This window comes from Opisthocomus hoazin, chromosome 15, assembly GCF_030867145.1.
Source record: "Opisthocomus hoazin isolate bOpiHoa1 chromosome 15, bOpiHoa1.hap1, whole genome shotgun sequence".
NCBI classification, from domain to species: Eukaryota; Metazoa; Chordata; class Aves; order Opisthocomiformes; family Opisthocomidae; genus Opisthocomus; species Opisthocomus hoazin.
Window position 1 is genome coordinate 4,160,223 of NC_134428.1, and position 13,626 is coordinate 4,173,848.

The following is a 13,626-nucleotide window of genomic DNA, read 5'->3' on the forward strand; positions in this document are numbered from 1 at the left end:
GTGGTCCTGAGGGGCGCTTCCGGCAGCCCTGCTACGAAAATGTGAACGTCTGCAGATGGCTCGCAGCCAGAAAAAGCTAGCCTGCAAAGCTGTTGCTCAGCCTCATCTGCCCATGGCACTGCTCGCACAGAGGCACAGAGACTGGGGCTTCTTGCTTGTTTTGCTACCTCATATGTCAAACGTAGATATGTGGTCAGTGTCGGGCGTTACCGGCAGCTCTTCTCTGAAAATGTGAACGTTTGCAGGTAGCTCGCAGCCAGAAAGAGCTAGCCTGGAAAGCTGTTGCTCAGCTTCATCTGCCCATGGAACTGCTCGCACAGAGGCACAGAGACTGGGGCTGCTTGCTTGTCTTGCCACCTCAAACTTCAAACGCATCTTTGGGAGTCTGTGCAGCGTGCCTATACCAGCCCTGCTCTGAAATTGCGAACATCTGCAAATAGCTCGCAGCAAGAAAGAGGTAGCCTGGAAAGCTGTTGCTCAGCCTCATCTGCCCATGGCACTGCTCGCACAGAGGCACAGAGACTGGGGCTGCTTTCTTGTCTTGCCACCTCCAACTTCAAACGTAGCTTTGGGAGACGTGAAGGGGGCATACAGCAGCCCTGCTCTGAAAATGCGAACATCTGTAGATAGCTCGCAGGCAGAAAGAGCTAGCCTGGAAAGCTGTTGCTCAGCCTCATCTGCACATGGCACTGCTCGCACAGAGGCACAGAGACTGGGGCTGCTTGCTTGTTTTGCCACCTCAATTTTAAAACATACCTTAGGTGGTCCATGCCGGGCGTATTCGGCAGCCCTGCTCTGAAAATGCGAACATCTGCAAATAGCTCGCAGCCAGAAAGAGCTAGCCTGGAAAGCTGTTGCTCAGCCTCATCTGCCCATGGCACTGCTCGCACAGAGGCACAGAGACTGGGGCTGCTTGCTTGTCTTGCCACCTCCAACTTCAAACGTAGCTTTGGGAGACGTGAAGGGGGCATACAGCAGCACTGCTCCGAAAATGCGAACATCTGTAGATAGCTCGCAGGCAGAAAGAGCTAGCCTGGAAAGCTGTTGGTCAGCCTCATCTGCACATGGCACTGCTCGCACAGAGGCACAGAGACTGGGGCTGCTTGCTTGTTTTGCTACCTCAATCTTAAAACATACCTTAGGTGGTCCATGCCGGGCGTATTCGGCAGCCCTGTTCCAAAAATGCGAACTTCTACAGATAGCTCGCAGGCAGAAAGACCTAGCCTGGGAAGTTGTTGCTCAGCCTCATCTGCCCGTGGCACTGCTCGCACAGAGGCACAGAGACTGGGGCTGCTTGCCTGTCTTGCCACCTTCAACTTCAAACGTAGCTTTGGGAGTACGTGCAGCGGGCCTATATCAGCCCTGCTCTGAAAATGCGAACGTCTGCAAATAGCTCTCAGCCAGAAAGAGCTAGCCTGGAAAGCTGTTGCTCAGCCTCATCTGCACATGGCACTGCTCGCACAGAGGCACAGAGACTGGGGCTGCTTGCTTGTCTTGCCTTCTCAAACTTCAAACGTAGCTTTGGGAGTCCGTGCAGGGGGCCTGCAGCAGCCCTGCTCTCAAAATGCGAACGTCTGCAGATAGCTCGCAGGCAGAAAGAGCTAGCCTGGAAAGCTGTTGCTCAGCCTCATCTGCCCATGGCACTGCTCGCACAGAGGCACAGAGACTGGGGCTGCTTGCTTGTCTTGCCACCTCCAACTTCAAACGTAGCTTTGGGTGTCCGTGCAGCGGGCCTATATCAGCCCTGCTCTGAAAATGCAACATCTGCAAATAGCTCGCAGCCAGAAAGAGCTAGCCTGGAAAGCTGGTGCTCAGCCTCATGTGCCCATGGCACTGCTCGCACAGAGGCACAGAGACTGGGGCTGCTTGCTTGTCTTCCCTTTCAAACTTCAGAAGTAGCTAAGGTGGTCCGTGCCGGGCGCCTCCGGCACCCCTGCTCTGAAAATGCGAACGTCTGCAGATAGCTCGCAGGCAGAAAGTGCTAGCCTGGAAAGCTGTTGCTCAGCCTCATCTGCCCATGGCACTGCTCGCACAGAGGCACAGAGACTGAGGCTGCTTGCTTGTCTTCCCCCTCAAACTTCAAACTTATCTTTGGGAGTTCGAGCAGGGAGCCTCCGGCAGCCCTGCTCCATAAATGAAACGTCTGCATATAGCTCGCAGGCAGAAAGATCTAGCCTGGAAAGCTGTTGCTCAGCCTAATCATCCCATGGCACTGGTCGCACAGAGGCACAGAGACTGGGGCTGCTTGCTTGTCTTACCACCTCAAACTTCAAAAATATCATTGGGGGTCCATGCAGGGGGCCTCCGGAAGAACTGCTCCGAAAATGCCAACTTCTGCTGATAGCTCGCAGGCAGAAAGAGCTAATCTGGAAAGCTGTTGCTCAGCCTAATCATCCCATGGCACTGCTCGCACAGAGGCACAGAGACTGGGGCTGCTTGCTTGTCTTGCCACCTCAAACTTCAAGCGTAGCTTAGGTGGTCCGTGCCGGGCGCCTCCGGCAGTCGTGCTCTGAAAATGCGAACGTCTGCAGATAGCTCGCAGGCAGAAAGAGCTAGCCTGGAAAGCTGTTGCTCAGCCTCATCTGCCCATGGCACTGCTCGCACAGAGGCACAGAGACTGGGGCTGCTTGCTTGTCTTAGCACCTCAAACTTCAAAAATATCTTCGGGGGTCCATGCAGGGTGCCTCCGGAAGAACTGCTCCGAAAATGCGAACTTCTGCTGATAGCTCGCAGGCAGAAAGAGCTAATCTGGAAAGCTGTTGCTCAGCCTCATCTGCCTATGGCACTGCTCGCACAGAGGCACAAAGACTGGGGCTGCTTGCTTGCCTTGCCACCTCAAACTTCAAACCTAGATTTCGGGGTCCGTGATGGTCCTTTTTTGCAGCCCTGCTCCAAAAATGCGAACGTCTGCAGATAGCTGGCAGGAAGCAGGGGTTAGCCTGGAAAGCTGTTGCTCAGCCTCATCTGCCCATGGCACTGCTCACACAGAGGCAAAGAGACTGGGGCTGCTTGCTTGTCTTGCCCCCTCAAACTTCAAACGTAGCTTATGGGGTCCATGCCGGAAGCCTCCGGCAGCCCTGCTCTGAAAAAGCGAATGTCTGCAGATAGCTGGCAGCCAGAAAGAGATAGCCTGGAAAGCTGTTGCTCAGCCTCATCTGCCCATGGCACTGCTCGCACAGAGGCAGAGAAAGTGGGGCTGCTTGCTTGCCATGACCCCTGAAAATTTCAACGTAGCTTAGGTGGTCCTGAGGGGCGCTTCCGGCAGCCCTGCTACGAAAATGTGAACGTCTGCAGATGGCTCGCAGCCAGAAAAAGCTAGCCTGCAAAGCTGTTGCTCAGCCTCATCTGCCCATGGCACTGCTCGCACAGAGGCACAGAGACTGGGGCTTCTTGCTTGTTTTGCTACCTCATATGTCAAACGTAGATATGTGGTCAGTGTCGGGCGTTACCGGCAGCTCTTCTCTGAAAATGTGAACGTTTGCAGGTAGCTCGCAGCCAGAAAGAGCTAGCCTGGAAAGCTGTTGCTCAGCTTCATCTGCCCATGGAACTGCTCGCACAGAGGCACAGAGACTGGGGCTGCTTGCTTGTCTTGCCACCTCAAACTTCAAACGCATCTTTGGGAGTCTGTGCAGCGTGCCTATACCAGCCCTGCTCTGAAATTGCGAACATCTGCAAATAGCTCGCAGCAAGAAAGAGGTAGCCTGGAAAGCTGTTGCTCAGCCTCATCTGCCCATGGCACTGCTCGCACAGAGGCACAGAGACTGGGGCTGCTTTCTTGTCTTGCCACCTCCAACTTCAAACGTAGCTTTGGGAGACGTGAAGGGGGCATACAGCAGCCCTGCTCTGAAAATGCGAACATCTGTAGATAGCTCGCAGGCAGAAAGAGCTAGCCTGGAAAGCTGTTGCTCAGCCTCATCTGCACATGGCACTGCTCGCACAGAGGCACAGAGACTGGGGCTGCTTGCTTGTTTTGCCACCTCAATCTTAAAACATACCTTAGGTGGTCCATGCCGGGCGTATTCGGCAGCCCTGTTCCAAAAATGCGAACTTCTACAGATAGCTCGCAGGCAGAAAGACCTAGCCTGGGAAGTTGTTGCTCAGCCTCATCTGCCCATGGCACTGCTCGCACAGAGGCAAAGAGACTGGGGATGCTTGCTTGTCTTGCCTCCTCAAACTTCAAACGTATCTTTGGTCTTCCGTGCAGGGGGCCTCCAGCAGCCCTGCTCTCAAAATGCGAACGTCTGCAGATAGCTCACAGGCAGAAAGAGCTAGCCTGGAAAGCTGTTGTTCAGCCTCATCTGCCCATGGCACTGCTCGCACAGAGGCACAGAGACTGGGGCTGCTGGCTTGTCTTGCCACCTCCAACTTCAAACGTATCTTTGGGAGACGTGAAGGTGGCATACAGCAGCCCTGCTCCGAAAATGAAAACATCTGTAGATAGCTCGCAGGCAGAAAGAGCTAGCCTGGAAAGCTGTTGGTCAGCCTCATCTGCACATGGCACTGCTCGCACAGAGGTACAGAGACTGGGGCTGCTTGCCTGTCTTGCCACCTTCAACTTCAAACGTAGCTTTGGGAGTCCGTGTAGCTGACCTATATCAGCTCTGCTCTGAAAATGCGAACGTCTGCAAATAACTCTCACGCAGAAAGTGCTAGCCTGGGAAGTTGTTGCTCAGCCTCATCTGCCCATGGCACTGCTCGCACAGAGGCACAGAGACTGGGGCTGCTTGCCTGTCTTGCCATCTTCAACTTCAAACGTAGCTTTGGGAGTCCGTGTAGCTGACCTATATCAGCTCTGCTCTGAAAATGCGAACGTCTGCAAATAGCTCTCAGCCAGAAAGAACTAGCCTGGAAAGCTGTTGCTCAGCCTCATCTGCCCATGGCACTGCTCGCACAGAGGCACAGAGACCGGGGATGCTTGCTTGTCTTGCCTCCTCAAACTTCAAACGTATCTTTGGGCTTCCGTGCAGGGGGCCTCCAGCAGCCCTGCTCTGAAAATGCGAACGTCTGCAGATAGCTCGCAGGCAGAAAGAGCTAGCCTGGAAAGCTGTTGCTCAGCCTCATCTGCCCATGGCACTGCTCGCACAGAGGCACAGAGACTGGGGCTGCTGGCTTGTCTTGCCACCTCCAACTTCAAACGTAGCTTTGGGAGTCCGTGCAGCGGGCCTATATCAGCCCTGCTCTGAAAATGCAACATCTGCAAATAGCTCGCAGGCAGAAAGAGCTAGCCTGGAAAGCTGTTGCTCAGCCTCATCTGCACATGGCACTGCTCGCACAGAGGCACAGAGACTGGGGCTGCTTGCTTCTATTGCCACCTCCAACTTCAAACGTAGCTTTGGGAGTCCGTGCAGGGGGCCTGCAGCAGCCCTGCTCTGAAAATGCGAACGTCTGCAGATAGCTCGCAGGCAGAAAGAGCTAGCCTGGAAAGCTGTTGCTCAGCCTCATCTGCCCATGGCACTGCTCGCACAGAGCCACAGAGACTGGGGCTGCTTGCTTGTCTTGCCCCCTCAAACTTCAAACGTAGCTTAGGATGTCCGTGCCGTGCGCCTTCGGCAGTCGTGCTCTGAAAATGAGAACGTCTGCAGATAGCTCACAGGCAGAAAGAGCTAGCCTGGAAAGCTGTTGTTCAGCCTCATCTGCCCATGGCACTGCTCGCACAGAAGCACAGAGACTGGGGCTGCTGGCTTGTCTTGCCTTCTCAAACTTCAAACGTAGCTTTGGGAGTCCGTGCAAGGGGCCTCCGGCAGCCCTACTCCCAAAATGCAAACGTCTGTATATAGATCGCAGCCAGAAAGAGCTAGCCTGGAAAGCTGTTGGTCAGCCTCATGTGCCCATGGCACAGCTCGCACAGAGGCACAGAGACTGAGGCTGCTTGCTTGTCTTCCCCCTCAAACTTCAAACTTATCTTTGGGAGTTCGAGCAGGGAGCCTCCGGCAGCCCTGCTCCATAAATGAAACGTCTGCATATAGCTCGCAGGCAGAAAGAGCTAGCCTGGAAAGCTGTTGATCAGCCTAATCATCCCATGGCACTGGTCGCACAGAGGCACAGAGACTGGGGCTGCTTGCTTGTCTTGCCACCTCAAACTTCAAACGTAGCTTAGGTGGTCCGTGCCGGGCGCCTTCGGCAGTCGTGCTATGAAAATGCGAACGTCTGCAGATAGCTCGCAGGCAGAAAGAGCTAGCCTGGAAAGCTGTTGCTCAGCCTCATCTGCCCATGGCACTGCTCGCACAGAGGCACAGAGACTGGGGCTGCTTGCTTGTCTTACCACCTCAAACTTCAAAAATATCTTTGGGGGTCCATGCAGGGGGCCTCCGGAAGAACTGCTCCGAAAATGCCAACTTCTGCTGATAGCTCGCAGGCAGAAAGAGCTAATCTGGAAAGCTGTTGCTCAGCCTAATCATCCCATGGCACTGCTCGCACAGAGGCACAGAGACTGAGGCTGCTTGCTTGTCTTGCCACCTCAAACTTCAAGCGTAGCTTAGGTGGTCCGTGCCGGGCGCCTCCGGCAGTCATGCTCTGAAAATGCGAACGTCTGCAGATAGCTCGCAGGCAGAAAGAGCTAGCCTGGAAAGCTGTTGCTCAGCCTCATCTGCCCATGGCACTGCTCGCACAGAGGCACAGAGACTGGGGCTGCTTGCTTGTCTTACCACCTCAAACTTCAAAAATATCTTTGGGGGTCCATGCAGGGTGCCTCCGGAAGAACTGCTCCGAAAATGCGAACTTCTGTTGATAGCTCGCAGGCAGAAAGAGCTAGCCTGGAATGCTGTTGCTCAGCCTCATCTGCCTATGGCACTGCTCGCACAGAGGCACAGAGACTGGGGCTGCTTGCCTGTCTTGCCACCTTCAACTTGAAACGTAGCTTTGGGAGTCCGTGTAGCTGACCTATATCAGCTCTGCTCTGAAAATGCGAACGTCTGCAAATAGCTCTCAGCCAGAAAGAACTAGCCTGGAAAGCTGTTGCTCAGCCTCATCTGCCCATGGCACTGCTCGCACAGAGGCACAGAGACTGGGGATGCTTGCTTGTCTTGCCTCCTCAAACTTCAAACGTATCTTTGGGCTTCCGTGCAGGGGGCCTCCAGCAGCCCTGCTCTCAAAATGCGAACGTCTGCAGATAGCTCGCAGGCAGAAAGAGCTAGCCTGGAAAGCTGTTGCTCAGCCTCATCTGCCCATGGCACTGCTCGCACAGAGGCACAGAGACTGGGGCTGCTTGCTTCTATTGCCACCTCCAACTTCAAACGTAGCTTTGGGAGTCCGTGCAGGGGGCCTGCAGCAGCCCTGCTCTGAAAATGCGAACGTCTGCTCATAGCTCGCAGGCAGAAACAGCTAGCATGGAAAGCTGTTGCTCAGCCTCATCTGCCCATGGCACTGCTCGCACAGAGGCACAGAGACTGGGGCTGCTTGCTTGTCTTGCCCCCTTAAACTTCAAACGTAGCTTAGGATGTCCGTGCCGTGCGCCTTCGGCAGTCGTGCTCTGAAAATGCGAACGTCTGCAGATAGCTCGCAGGCAGAAAGAGCTAGCCTGGAAAGCTGTTGCTCAGCCTCATCTGCCCATGGCACTGCTCGCACAGAGGCACAGAGACTGGGGCTGCTTGCTTGTTTTACCACCTCAAACTTCAAAAATATCTTTGGGGGTCCAAGCAGGGGGCCTCCAGAAGAACTGCTCCGAAAATGCGAACTTCTGCTGATAGCTCGCAGGCAGAAAGAGCTAGCCTGGAAAGCTGTTGCTCAGCCTCATCTGCCCATGGCACTGCTCGCACAGAGGCACAGAGACTGGGGCTGCTTGCTTGTCTTGCCACCTCAAACTTCAAATGTAGCTTAGGTTTTCCATTCCAGGGGCCTCCGGCAGCCCTGCTCTGAATATGCGAACATCTGCACATAGCTCACAGCTTAACAGGAAGAATGATGTGGGGAGCTGGAAACGTAAGAATGGGTCATTCCTCCCTTTTCGCCACCGCTGTTTGAGCAGGAGCAGAGTGTAGTTCCGCAGGCATTTGTGACCAGCTGCAGTTCGCGTAACGCACTTTCCATGGGACTCGCACCACAGATGGTGAAGATACTGCGGAAAAGTCACCTGCTGTGCTTACACGTGACAGGCAGTGATGGTCTGGGGCTGTGACTGCCCTGAGGTGGGGGTCCTCGCTGCTGCAGAAAGCCAGCAGCATGCAGTAAATACAGAGTTGTTGCAAAGTGTTTCCTCCTCATCCCTCCCAAATGAATAGAGACAGTGTTTATTAGGGAACTCGGTCACCAAGACGTGTGGGTTTTTTATTCTTTCAACCCTCAGACTTACGGCAAGAGCTAGCAGTACGGGAGAGGCAACAGGAAGTCACCCGAAAGTCAGCGTCCTGTTCTCCTATTCTAGACTGTGAAAAGATGGATTCGGCTGTCCAGGCATCTCTCTCCTTGCCAGCTACACCTGCTGGAAAAGGATCGGAAAATAGTTTTCCTTCCCCAAAAGGTATAATTTGTAGAAACTGTGTCTAGTTGTTAGGCAGTACCTGCAGCTTGTTAACAAACAATTTCAGGCCAGGTGCTTGTTGGTGAACTTGAAGTAAGTGTAGGTAGGTGTGGATCCCACCTGCATTGGATCAGGTGTGTTTAAATCCTGGGGCAGCATCAGGTGCCTTTAAGGAGTATAATCAGTAAACAGCATGGAGAAGCAGGATGGTGAAGCTTAGATACTGCTTTTACCGGGGCAAGGGTTTGTGCTCTGCAGTGGATGCCTGCAGCAGAGCTCTGAAGACCTTTGAGATCGCAGGGAAGTACAGTGGCTGATATTTCTGCTTAAATGTGGAGCAGCAGTGGTGAGTAAATGGTGGGCAGTAATTCAAACAGTCTAGACTGCCCCTGTTACAACACATACTTTTTGGGGGTCTTGTTTTCTCTATGAGGCAGCAGGGTGTTAGTCCAGTCCGCTTCCCTGTCTGGAAGGCTCTGGACAACTGCAAGGATTAATATGTTATTTTTCAAATTAGAAAGAATAGATTCCAGGGGAAGCTCTGGCTGGATTAGATGGATTGCGGGCAATAGCCTTGCAGATGGAGAGTGCGAGAACTCTGTGTGTAGTTCTAATGGGAAAGAGGGCAGTGGACAGGAATTAAGCTTTTTCGTTTTTCCATGGCTAGTGATCATGTAGTCTGCGTGTTATTGTGGGGTAATTGTGTGAATAGCCTGCAGTAGGATTTTAGATTTACTTTTTTACGTTGGAGTTGATTTATTGAAATTGAAACAAACAAAAAAAAAACCAAATAAAAAAACCTGTGGAGAAGTGGAGCAGGTAATAAAATGTGTCTGTGTTTGCAGCTATACCAAATGGATTTGGTACCAGCCCCCTTACTCCTTCGGCTAGAATATCTGCGCTCAACATTGTGGGAGATCTGTTGCGGAAAGTGGGGGTGAGTGCTCTGAACTGAAGTATTCCTGTCTCGGTGGGGTTGTCACTGAGCTTTCATCCTTGTGCACAATCACAAGGTCTTGGCCTGTGCTGTAGTTTCCAAAGCATCCATATTCAGTGTTTAGTATGTGATAATGTATTTTTTTTAATGAGCTTGATTTGGAAAGCATATTACTAAGGTTCCGATTCCAACTTTGGGTGATGAAATTCATATTTGGAGTAAGAAGTTTCTCAAGCACTTTGGTGTATGGGGTTAGACACTGTCAGCCACTTGTTCTTACCTCAGGTGTGGCCTGTGGCTTCCTCTCTAGTGAGACCCAGATGCAGAACTGGCACTCAGACTCTGGGTGCCTGCTGCACAGTAACTGTGTGTCATGGGAGGGGAGCTGAGATCATGCCTGGGGAGATCTGCAATAGGTGCTGAAAACAGAAAAAAAAGTAGAAGCCTGTGGTAAGAAAGTGAGAAAATAAATCAGGAGAAAGCCAAATGTTCCCATCTGTAGTTGATGGGGAAGTGAAATGCGTGAGCCTTTAAAGGGATTACCACAATAAGCAAGGAAGAAGTGGTTTAAACATCTGTTACAGTGTTGTTTAGGATGCCAGGCTTTCCAGTTGAATGAAGGCGACTCTTGAGTTATGAGAAGCTTGTTGACGTGCCTCAGTGGCTGGTGTTCTGAGTGGAAGCATGGGTAGCCTCCGTGTCTCGCCGCCGGTGCTGGCTTTCCTCTGTCTCTTGTGGTTAGCACTGAGAACAGCAATAGCTGCAGTACAGGCAGTTGTTTTAGCAAAGTTTGAAATTAAAAATTAACTCATTGTTCATGTTTGGAGTCGGTGAGCTCGTAGCTGGTTTGAAAGGGCAGCAGGATAACTCGGGGTTATGGAGTGACATGTTTAAAATGGGATCATTGTGAGTAAGAGTCTGCAGGGGATTTTGAGAGCTTAAGCACAATCCCGTGTGATTACTCTGCAAGGACAGGAAATGCCAAATAAGCATGCTTGTTCCCAGCCTGCTCCGAGACACACGCTCTGCCACTGGTACAAAATTCCAGCTCATGCATTTGTTCAGTAATGATTAGAGGATGTTTAGGATTTCTGTGGCTTTGGCTACTCATATGATGCCTCATCCTGAGCCTCAGACTCCATTTCTCTGCAAGAAGTTTCCCCTCAGCTTTCTTGCATGCAGCTGAGATAGAGTCACTTGGCACAGATCACACAGGCTATTTCCAGCTGATAGGTGCTTTGAGACCAAGAGGTAGGTAGTTATCTGTATCTTACAGGTTCACAGAATGGTGGGGGTTGGAAGGGACCTCTGTGGGTCACCCGGTCCAGCCCCCTGCCGAAGCAGGGTCACCCAGAGCAGGCTGCACAGGACCTTGTCCAGGAGGGTTTGAGTATCTCTAGAGAAGGAGACTCCACAGCCTCTCTGGGTAGCCTGTTCTAGTGCTCTGTCACCCTCAGAGTGAAGAAGTTGTTCTTCATGTTCAGCTGGAACTTCCTATTCTTCAATTTGTGCCTGTTGCCCCTTGTCGCTGGGCACCACTGAAAAGAATCTGACCACATCCTCTTGACACCGACCCTGAAGATGTTTCTAGGCAGTTATAAGGTCCCCTCTCTGCCTTCTCTTCTCCAGGCTGAACAAGCCCAGCTCCCTTAGCCTTTCCTCGTAGGAGAGATGCTCCAGTCCCCTCACCATCTTTGCAGCCCTGCACTGGACTCTCTCCAGTAGCTCCTCATCTTTCTTGAACTGGGGAGCCCAGAACTGGACAGAGTACTGCAGATGGGGCCTCACTAGGACCAAGTAGAGGGGAAGGAGAACCTCCCTCGACCTGCTGACCACAATATATCTGCCTATATAGCCACTGAGTAAGCTTGCATGGATTTCTAGAACACTGTGTAGTGTTCACTTACTTGTGATAGCATGCCAGTGTCTTATCAGTGGAATATTTTTCTACGTGGAATGGGACCAAGCCCCGTGTTTGGGGAGATGAGGTTTTGTCTCCGCTGTATGCATTTGCAAGTGTATGAATGCTCCCATGCGCAGGGTGGATGTAATAAATTGTTGCAAGGACTTTCTGCTAGACCGGACTGCTATTGAAGCAAAGCCTCAGTTTGTGACAGACAGCAGAAAGGGCAGGGGGTGTGCTGCAGTGAAGGAGAGAATCAGGATTTTGGCCTCCCTTCTGGCAGGAGTCAGCAGATGAGGCAGAGACTGTCACCTTGTACAGGGGAACAAGATCTCACCAGGCTTGCTGCGAAGTAGTACAGGTGAGGTACAGACCACAGAGACAGGCTTAGTTGCTGCCTTGGGTTCCTCACCTGATGCTGTAGCACTTCTTGTTCTGAATCATACCAATGGCACTTAAGAAATTGGCTTTGTTTTGCAGGCCAAGATTAAGAAAGAAATGCTAGAAGGCATTGCCCTGGAGAAAAAAATTCGAATTTCCAAATACAAAGTCCCAAATACAAAGTCCCTCGCAAAACTTGAGGATTCTGCTTTAGGCTCTGTCTTAGACTTCTGATTAGCTTATGCCAGCCTTACTGCAGCTGCTGAAGCAGGAAGTTTTGGTAACTTCTGCTAGGAATTGGCTTCCTTATTTTAGGTAATTAATTGAGTGTTGATATGTTGTAAAATCTGAGCCCTGATGGAACTGAGTCATGCGTGGCGGTCTGCATCAGCATCTCGTTTTGTGGGTTTCCTTTGTGGCTGGATGACAGAGAAAATGACAGCTTTGTTCCCATTCAGTTCAGCTTTCGCCAAAGGTGATCACACTGGGTTCCTGATCGTGGTGATCTTGGGGTCATGACAAAGCCTGAACTTGAGCAGCAAAATACTTCCTCTTAATGGTATTACTTTTTTGACGTCATTTTTTTTTTCCCCTTTCACAGGCCTTAGAATCCAAATTAGCTGCTTGCAGAAATTTTGCAAAGGACCAGGCATCACGGAAATCCTACATTTCAGGGAATGTTAACAGCGACGTGATGAACAGCAATGGCACAAAGTACCCTCATCCGGGACATACTTCTTTCTTCGACAAAGGGTAAGTAAGGATATGCTTTTATCCTGAAAGGGAGTGTGTTTCAGGATGCTACTTGGAGCAGAAGTTATTCTTGGTTTGTCTTTAGCCCACCACAGCTTTCATCCTATAGGACAAATAAATTGTGGAGCCAGTCTCAAGGGGATGGGGAGGGTGACAGTGCTGATTTCTGTAAAGCAAAGAGCAAAGCAAGCGTGATTGTCTCGTAGCTGGCAGGGTGCCAGTGCCTGTCCTGTCCCTCTGCTGCCGAATCTCTTGGCAGCTGCATCTCAGGTAATAAAAAAATCAACCCAGGCAGCAAACCTGCTGGTGAAGTGAACGTGCCCTTCAAAAGGATCTCAAGTAAGTAGCGGTGGAGTTGCCATAGCTACTGGTGTGCTCACACGGGGGAAGTACGTGATGGCAAATCTGGAGGTTCCCTTGGTGAGAACAGCTGAGTGCAGGCAGCAAATGCTCGCTTGGAGGGTGGTGCCCTGTTTGCTCTACTTCCCCCTCTATGAGGGGAAAAAGAAAACGTCATTAAGGGCATAGTTCTGGCTGATCGAGGGAGCAACTGCTTCCATGCTGTCTGTGCTGTGCGTCAGCCGTGAAGCCAGAAACTGCTTTCACAGGAGAAACGACCCCGTGTGTCTCCCGTGACTCGCCCGTGGTCAGGGCTTTCCGCACATCCTCAATACAGAATTTATTTTGGAGAAGTAAATGAGCAGTTGCCGACCTGAAGAGTGCCGTATACAGAGCAGACAAGCTGAGCTTCCTACAATCATCCTCGTTTGAGCTGAATTGTGTTGCTACGTGGGTAGCGGGGCAAGTTGCATCTTAGAAACTGGTATTCAGAGTTTTTTTAGAGTCACTGTTGTTTGCTGGTTTTGGAAAAGAAGAGTTTAGAGACATAACAAAGTCAGTGTCCTGTGCAAATCGGACAGACTTTTGGGTCGTCTGTGCACTGCAAGGCTGGCTGGGGTCTGTGCATCACCACGGCAGCTCACACTTGCAGGGCACGGGCGATATTTCAGGTACAAGCTGTCAGGGTAGTTGCTAGGGAGAGATTATAGCTGTTCTTAGGAGGCAGCATGGCTATATCGAGTTGTGGTGTGACAAATAAGCTGATTGCTGTGTGGGGTGGGGTCACTTTTAATTATCTGGATTGTCATCACACTTGCTATCTGGGCTGGCTGCCTGGAGTTACCAGCAGGTTGTAGT